This window comes from Euprymna scolopes, chromosome 16, assembly GCF_053919585.1.
Source record: "Euprymna scolopes isolate OS-2025 chromosome 16, ASM5391958v1, whole genome shotgun sequence".
NCBI classification, from domain to species: domain Eukaryota; kingdom Metazoa; phylum Mollusca; class Cephalopoda; order Sepiida; family Sepiolidae; genus Euprymna; species Euprymna scolopes.
In genome coordinates this window covers 38,561,200-38,570,819 of record NC_136497.1, presented here as the reverse complement: position 1 = coordinate 38,570,819, position 9,620 = coordinate 38,561,200, and positions in this window count along the sequence as shown.

Below are 9,620 nucleotides of genomic sequence, written 5' to 3'. Positions count from 1 at the left end.
CTCAAAGATAAAAATCACATGATGACAAGTCCGGGGAACGTGGTGGCGATATCCCTATATAACCCTTTGCTTATTGTTCTCTCTTCAGTAGCCATGTCATGAACTCGTGTCAGGGATCTGTGAGACGTGTGGCATGTAACACCATCTTGTTGGAAAAAAGAATTGCATTTTGTCTTGTGATGTCAGTTAGTCGTTAAAGAAAAATTAGAGATATCGGGCTACTTTTATGTGGTCCACCCTGTTCACACACAGAGACACAGAGAGACGCACAAACAGAGAGACAGACACACACACATACATATATATATATATATATATTGTGTATATTTAGGCATCATATTCTCCTTTAAGCATATATTGTTAAACAGCACAGCATTTCCTTGTTTGACAATTTTCCGTTTTATTTTTTCCAGTTTTCGAATAATCCTTCTTGTGTTATATGTAAAATGGTGTAAAAGTGTTCCGTAGTCTGCGAGCGCTTTCGGCGTTTCCGCCATCGTCTGTCTGGTTATATAAAAAGTCGTTTTAAAATTACGTCGAATGATAAGGTCGTGTTTTAAAATTACATCGTACTATAAGATCGTTTTTGGCTTATGTGGGCTATTTATATACAAATTCATTGGACAGTTTTTTTTTATATACATTAACAGAGACATTTTAAAATATTTTTGCTAGATTCATAATTTATATTGTTTATTTTGGGTTGTCTCACTTTTATATACAATGCCTCCAACACCTTCAGTCTCCTAACGTTAGAGTCTGTTTGTAAAATTTTGGTATTTTCTACCATGATGTTTCTAAATTGAGAATGCTGGCAGCCATGTTTTTTTAAATGTTGCGCGATAGAGCTAGTATCGGAAAGATGAAGCGTTAGTCTACGGGACAACGTGTTGGTAGTATGACCAATATAAGAGGAACAGTTAGAGATACACTCTCCTATTGGGCAATTAAATATTGGGCAATATATATATATATATATATATATATATATATATATATATATATATATATATATATATGCACGCTAATCCACGCTAGTCTTTGAATATACAGCGTAAGATACAAAATAAAAATCTAATTGATCCGTATTGGGTTTAGATAAAAGAGCTTCATAGTAAATACAACTTTTTATGTATACACTTTTTATCATAAAATATTACTAGCTATCCGTTTGCTAACATATTTCAATCACATTTCTAGACATTTCTTTGTCAGATTTTATTTAGAGCTGTAAGAAAAAGAATGAAACAATATTTATTTATGGAACTGGCACTCGATTAACTTAAAAATATTAATACCCTATAAAATAATTGCTATGTTCATAGATTTGACAAGTAAAGATAAGACAAAAACATACAAAGTGATATTACCAATATATCTCCATTGACTTATATCCTACGCATGATTAATGTTTGCTTACCACACAGAGATGTAGGGATGATGAGAGGATGACGAATTTTAAAGTCGAATATACAGGAAAGTTTATCTGTTAGCCGAATTGGGAACTTAATATTTAGACTAGTGTTCAAATATTTTTGACTACTAATGAGTGTAGATATTTAGATTAGTGCCCACATCACGAATATTTTACACAAGGTCGAGAAAGTGGGGACCAAAGCAAGCTCCCTTAACGGAGGGTTCTCTTGCAATTACAAAAAATCCCTGAATATCCCCGTCGGCATTCCTCGGTCGGGGCACCTCAGACGACAAGCAATTAAGTTGCCTCACCCGAAAGCCGGGTGGCAAGCCTGGAAGGGTGGACCTCCTGAGTAATACCCAAGGGATGTACCTCAGTCTGTCGGGTTGAGTGTCAAGAACGGATCCTTGACGTGTACTCTACCTTGTATCCCTTCAGTCGCTAGCAGACCATCCTCACTACTAATGAGTGAAGATATGTAATGTTATAACCCTTTGCGCTGTGATCATAGCGTAGTATCTGTGTTAACTGTGGCAAGCAGGGCCAAGGTCCAAAACATTATTATTATTATTATTATTATTATTATTATTATTATTATAAATACTTGATTTGAGCGACAGCTGGTCGCTGGATCAATTATTTTGATTAGAAGAATAAACAATTAAACTGGGGAAAAGATGATTGACATATAAATCGCAAAAAGAATGTGAAAATAGAAAATAAATGTAAACATTATTTTTGGTTTGCATAGACAAATAACTAGATTAAGGACATTAAGTTGGTCTGAGACACGTAATGATGTGACGCAAAGAAACACGTGATGTATATAGATTTGGGGAGATTTAGGCAGTCGTTAGCTGGACATCGGAGAGAACGGACGATCAAGATAACGTGGGAAGCGACGTTACTTCGGACAGCCAAGATGTAAAGAACGTGTAATCTCTGAAAATGCCGGCCAAATCATGAGAATAAATGTTCATAAATAATTTAGGTATGCTTTGTGTTATTTACATCTCTTAAAAAGAACTGTTGTCTTTTTTTTTTACACTGTGATCACCACTTATGAAGGCCCGGAAGCCACTCAGGGATAAGGGTTATTGCAAGTACATTACGTTAGTGTGGAGATTTGATGAAGTGTTTACTTTAGGGGGCGGTTCATTAGGAATTTGTTAACATTGGACTTGAATACATCCAAGTTGTAGTCCGGTTGGAAGCAGGCAGACGGAACAGAGTTCCACAGGCGTGCAGTTCTAAGAAAGAAGCTTTGTTCATGGAATCCGCGTTTTGATTTAGGCACAGATATAGTGAGGGAAATTTTTCACAGTGGATTCAGCTAGACGGGTGTTTTTCGTGAAAGATTGGCGAGGGGGGGCCAGAGATTGGAGTTCAGACGAGCACCTGCCATGGAAATAACGATAAAACAAAGATAGGCTCGCAACGTCTCTTCTGTGGGAGAGAGGTTGCAGGGTAGAGAAAAGGGCATCCCCCACTAAGCCACGAAGTCTATTTTGTACTCTGTCAAGGCAGGATAGGCTGTTTTTAGCAGCTCCTTCCCAGATATGGCAACAGTATTCCATCCTTGAACGTACTTGGCTTTTATATAGATAGAGAATTGCATCAGTAGTGAGATATCTTCTGGAGCGGTAGAAGGATCCCACCATCTTTCCAGCGACCTTGGCAACAGACTTGATGTACGTGTTCTATTTAAGATCATCAACTGTTTCGATGCGTCCACGTCAATCGTTTCCTGTTAGAACTGTTGCCAAAATGTTTAAACATACACACTAGATGATAAACTAAATGATACAGCGAATATATACATACACGTATTTACACGTACACGAATATACAGAAAAAATATAAACACAACTATTCAACGTGTACGCCGTAATCGAATATATTCACATATACCGTATGACACGTTTTATAATATATATCTCCCGCCTGACTATATAACAGATATTTGTTTAGTGTCCACCGCCTCAAAGTGTGACACAAGGTTGGAAGGTGGAAGATAGGCAAGCTCCCCTAAAGAGACGCACCCTTGCCTCAACAAAAATTGCCTGGACACACGGCATTCCCTGGTCAGAGCGCCTACGGCGACAAGCAATAAACTTGCCCCACCCGAAAGCCGGGTGGCAAGGCCTGGGAGAGTTGACCTCCTGGGTAATACCCAAGCCGTGTACCTCAGTCCGACAGGTACTGGGGCGGTTTTCATGCCCTCCCCCCCACATTTTGGGCTAAGTGCCAAGAACGGATCCTTGAGGTGTACTCTAACCAGTCTCCCTGCAGCCGAAGCCGCTAGACCATCCTCACTACTAATGAGGGTATAACACCAATGATTTCGACGATCGTTTTTATAACCACAAGTTATAATAACCAACCAAAGGTCGGTAGTACTTGGTAAACAGTAGTCTGAGATGTCGGAAATTTTTCTGTCTCTATGTCTATCCTTGTGGCCATGTCAATAGTAAGGGTGCTGGAGCTAAACGTTTTGTCTGGGCTGACATTATCCGCCTGCTAGTCAGGGACCCGAACCTTGGATTAACCACTAAGGAGGCTGTCCTATCAACAGGCGCAAAGTACTGGGACTGCTGTATTACAATTTGGTGAATGGACTCTGGACCATGCAGTAGTCTCTGATGGGGCCTCTCGAAACGATACTAGTGGGTAATTGTTACGGCTTTAACTTTTCATGTGCTACAAAAAACAAACAAAAAACAATTCCTGTCCTTTTCTCTCTAACTTTCCCTTTCTGTACTGCTCTAACCAAGTATGCCGACCTGTTCCACAACTCCCAAAACCTCAACATGAAACATCTAAAAAAAAAAACTCGAATAAACCTAGAACCCCTTCTTCCAACGTAGACCCCTACTACCATGTCTCCTTCTCCAACATCAGGGGTCTACGTTCCACTCTTCCAGAGGTTGAACCCAATTACAGGAGACGACACCGGCCATATTCCTTCTAAGCGAAACTGGAATAGGACCGACCACTTCCCTAGATGAGTTCATAATTAATGGATACTCAAACTTAACATCTAAATCGGACCCCCAAGATCGCCATGGGCATGGAATATGTGCCTACATTAAAGATGGCTTCCCATGTGGCAGTGATATCTCTATAGAAGATCCTAATTTACCTTATATGTGCTTCCGGGTTGCACTTGCTTACACCACTGTATTTATATTTGCCCTCTATCGGCCCCACAACAGCGGAGTTACTATCTTTAAGAGCATATCTGAGAAAATAGACCACATCTTGTCTGCACACCCCTCGGCTAACATCCACATCTGTGGTGACTTCAACGTCCATAATGTGGAATGGCTGACCCACTCAAATAAGACAGATGATGAGGGGAGGTTCTGTCATGATTTTGCCATTGCTTATGACCTCACTCAGATTGTTCGCGAGCCCACCCATGTGCCTGATACTACAGGTCAATATGCAAGCCTCCTAGACCTTTTTCTCTCCACTCCCTCTGAGCTATGTTCATGTTCCGTTCTTTCTTCTCTGGGATCCTGTTACCACTCCGTCGTATCAGTTAAGATAAAAATGAAGTCCCCAGACGTACCCCTCCATCGTACTGTATACCGAGACTCCATGGCTGACTGGGATAGCTTCCGTACATTCATATCTGATCTACAGCTGCATTCCATGTTTAAAAAGGATGTGTTCTCTATAGTATCAGACCTGACCGAATGGTTTATTGTAGGCATAGACCGATTCATACAGTCTAATAAATTCCAACAAAAACCTCACAGCCAGCCATGGTTCTCCCCAGAATGTGCTGCTACCAACGTAATAGATGCACTGAGACTAAAGCTGCTTTCAGGAACGCCAGCAACCACTGTATAAGAGTAATAAAAATACGAGAGAGCTATATGCCCAGTCTGTTAAATCCAAAGTAGCTGATTAGCGGCTTGGTTCCCACCAGTTGAGGCAAATAACGGATAGGATTCTGAACAAAAGTGTGCGTTCTATACCAACCATTATCAATAGACCAGAGGTCATCTCGTCAGCGTCAGACAAGGCCAATCTATTGGCCAAGAACTTTGCAGCTAATTCTACCCTATGCGACGAACGCCATCAACTCCCCATATTTCCTACTATAACACAAAACACGCTAGGTAACATACAAATATCTATGCATGAGGTCGCCAAACTAATCAAGGACCATGATTACAGTAAAGCAACAGGCCCTGACGGCATCCCAATTATAGTGTTAAAAAAACTTCAACCAGAACACGCTCCCATACGTACGAAACTGTTTAAACGTTGCCGTAAGGAGAAGTGCTTTCCAACACCCTGGAAAATCGCATCAGTATGCCCTGTATTTAAGAACTCAGGTAATGTCATCTCCACTAAGTCTCTTGTGTGTCATGAGTAAGTTGCTGGAATCCATATTAAATAGAGAAATAGTCAACCACCTCAACGGAAATAACCTTCTTAGTTACACGCAATATGGTTTCCGTTCTGCAAGATCTACCGCAGATGTGCTAACGGTTATATCTCATAGGATTAGTGAATCTCTTGACAAAGGCTTCCTTTCCAGGGAAATTGACAAAGGCATACTTCCCAAGATCTCCAGCTACGGTATAACTGGAAATATTCTCTCTATCATTAAATCATTTCTCTCTGATAGGCTCATAAGAGTAGTGGTCGATGGACAAAAATCAGAGGCCTGCAGTATTAATGCTGGAGTCCCTCAAGGATCCATCCTGGGCCATACTCTCTTCCTTATCTACATCAATGATCTACCTAAACACATACTTAAATCATTTGTTGACATCTATGTGGATGACACGGCCATCTACAGCAACACATCAAATGCTATAAATGACAAAGCTCTTTCTGATTTTCTATCCTCTGATCTCGAGCGAGTGGTTCAGTGGAGGAAGACGTGGCTGGTTACCTTTAATGCATCTAAAACCAAGCTCCTATCTTTACATCATCAACGCTCTGGTCCCCATCTGGCATCAATTGAAATGGATGGCTCTCATCTAGGAGAAGCCCCATGTTTTGACAAGCTTCTGGGCTTGACCTTCACTCTTGATCTGAAATGGAACACGTACATCAAGCCTGTTGCCAAGGTCGCTGGAAAGATGGTGGGATCCTTCTACCGCTCCAGAAGATATCTCACTACTGATGCAATGCTTTATCTATATAAAAGCCAAGTACGTCCAAGGATGGAATACTGTTGCCATATCTGGGCAGGAGCTGCTAAAACAGCCTATCCTTCCTTGACAGAGTACAAAATAGACTTCTTGGCTTAGTGGGGGATGCCCTTTTCTCTACCCTGCAACCTCTCTCCCACAGAAGAGACGCTTGTTTTATCGTTATTTCCATGGCAGGTGCTCGTCTGACCCCAAAATCTGGTCCCTTCCTCGCAAATATTTTACAAAAAAACACCCGTCTAGCTGAATCCACTGTCAAAAACTTTCCCCACTCTTTATCTATGCCTAAATCAAAACGTAGATTCCATGAACAAAGCTTCTTTCTTAGAATGTCACGCATGTGGAACTCTGTTCCGTCTGCCTGCTTCCCTCCTGACTACAACTTGGATGTCTTCAAGTCCAACGTAAACAAATTCCTGATGAATCGCCCCCTTAAGTAGACACTTTAAACCTCCACACTAACGTACTGTACATGCAATAACTCTTATCCCTGAGTGGCTTCCGGGCCTTGATAAGTGGTGACCCCCTTGTAAAAAAAATCCGAAGCTTTAAAAGTTATTATAAAAATGTTGAATTTTTAATTCAATCAGTTCGCCGTCGTCTCTGTCTCGAGCACGCATTTAAGTCTTCGCCGCCATCTTTTTAACTAGGAATTACTTAACACTCAAGATCGAAACGGCATTTGATTCTTCGCCGATTTTATTTACTGTCGCCATCTTTGTTCAATATAGTGTATCAGCCCTTAACAACTTATAACATCTGCGTCTTCGACGCATTAAACAGAGAAAATTTAACATCGTTTCGATCTGATGCTAGATTCACAGCGTCGCTCCAGTTTGTTCCCGTTATTATCAAAACCCTCTCGTTTGTCTTTTCCTAGTTCCTTTTTGCCGTTCTCTCCTTTTTACCAGGGATCCATTCGAACCCTTAGTTGGTAATTCTCTTTGGGATTAATCCGAGACAGTCTAATCATATTTTGCAAATTTTTGACAATACTTCCTACTGGTTAGTGCAATCTCTTAACCTTTCTTGGTAATTCTATATCTCCGTTTGATTGCTAAAATATTTCTAAAACACTTGAAATCAAACGAATCTAATTTTTCTCCTGGTTGATTTTGAGATGACAAGTTTCAATTCTAAACATCAGTGTGAAAAAGATTATGCTGTTATAAAATATTAATTTTGATCTGAAGATTATAATTTGTTGTTTTAAAGAAAAAAGAGTACACAAAAACTCAGCTCACTGCTGCAGCTTCGTCCATCGGTACTTTCCGTAGATTCGTTTTCACGTCTGTCTCCATCTGCTCCAGTGGCTTGTTTTTATAAAAGGTAGAGTCCTCCAAATTTGCATATGTGCGCGAGAGCAGACGAGATTCTACGAGACTGCATTGTTATATTGGACCCTTTCCAGCATCATGACGCTGCGACAACAAAGCGCACACCCAGGCCGTTTAAGAGATAAGCCTGTGTTCCCACAATTTTCGCCACATATTTTTTCCCCTTAATATTTTATAAATATGTTTAAATGCTGCTAAGGTATTATATATCTTGCACTGCAACTTAAAGTTCATAAAACATTTACTGTTTATGGAGCTTCTTAAAGAGGAGTAAGATGTCAGAAAATCGCTTGTAAATGACTGGCGTGTTCTAAAGAACATGTTTTGGGTTTTATTTAACTAATATATGAACCAATGCTTTTTGCTTCAGCTTGGATTTGTTGACTATCTATTATAGGCAAGTGATATTCACTCATATTGCAGCAATATCTTCTGTAAAATCTAGGTCCAAAAGTTTATTCTCATTTACCCCAATTTTGCACAAATCTATGGTGTTCTTTTTATACACAATCAAATCTCATGGTAAAGAGTAATGGCGACAGCAAACACCTTTGACTGCCTTCATTGATCACCACAAACCAATCAGTGAAACTATATTCTGTTTGCATGCAACATTTGGATATTGCATGAATTTGTTTTATTCTAGTGATAACTTTTTCCGGCAGGTCTTACTCAGTCAAGATCTTCCAGGGTGATGGCCGGTGAATGCTGTCAAATGTTTTGGAAAAATCTGTAAAACTGAAGGCAAGAGGCTTTTGGAATTCGACATGTTTCTTTATTATATGATGCTGCATAAAGATTTGCGCTGGACAAAAAAGTATTGTCCAAAATCCGGCTTGTTATTCACGTAGCATTTGGCCAACCGCATTACACTAACAATTCGGGATCATTTGATATAAAAACTTTCTGGTTAAGATTGAAGGTTGCTCGTTAGTTGTCTCCATAGGGAAGACTGACATTTTAGGAATGCATAAAACAGTTTCGTTTTTCTAACCTCCTTAAGTTCACAAATGTTCCATATTACATAAGTGGCCCATCCATTTGACGATGCTATCCAAATATAAACTTTCGTAGCAAAAATGTTACAAAATTTAATGTTTCGTTCGTTTCATTTCTAGAAAAGCTTTGTTTGGTTCGTTTTTTATTATAATGAGGACATACTTTAAAATTGCAATTAATGTTCATTGAATCTTCTCATAACGTGACGTTTACTAACGTTGATTGATTTATGAACGTTTTTATATAATTATTTTGTCAAATTGCTTAAACTGATTAATAAATGTAATTTTTGGGTTTTCCTAATTGTAGCTTTTAATGTTTCATAGTATTTTGTTAAGCCTTGGTAACATTTGCCACATTCTGATTATAATGATACACATATAGATGTACGGAAACAAAACGAAAAATGAACGACGCGAAACGCTAAGAAAAGTTTCGTTTCGTACAAAAAATTGCAAATAAATTATTGGAACGAAACGAATATAACCCTACAACATATTCCTATTGGTAGGTAAACTTTACAGCGTTATTGTAAAATGGCAGGCAAAATCGACTCCCAAGCACTAAATAATTCCCCCAGTAGCAAGCAAATTATTTACGACAAGGCTGTTTGCCTATATTTGGCTGCTCTTCCAGTGCTTTTAATTAGGGGCGAAAATGTCGGTCGATTCTCCAAGAGTGGATTCAAAA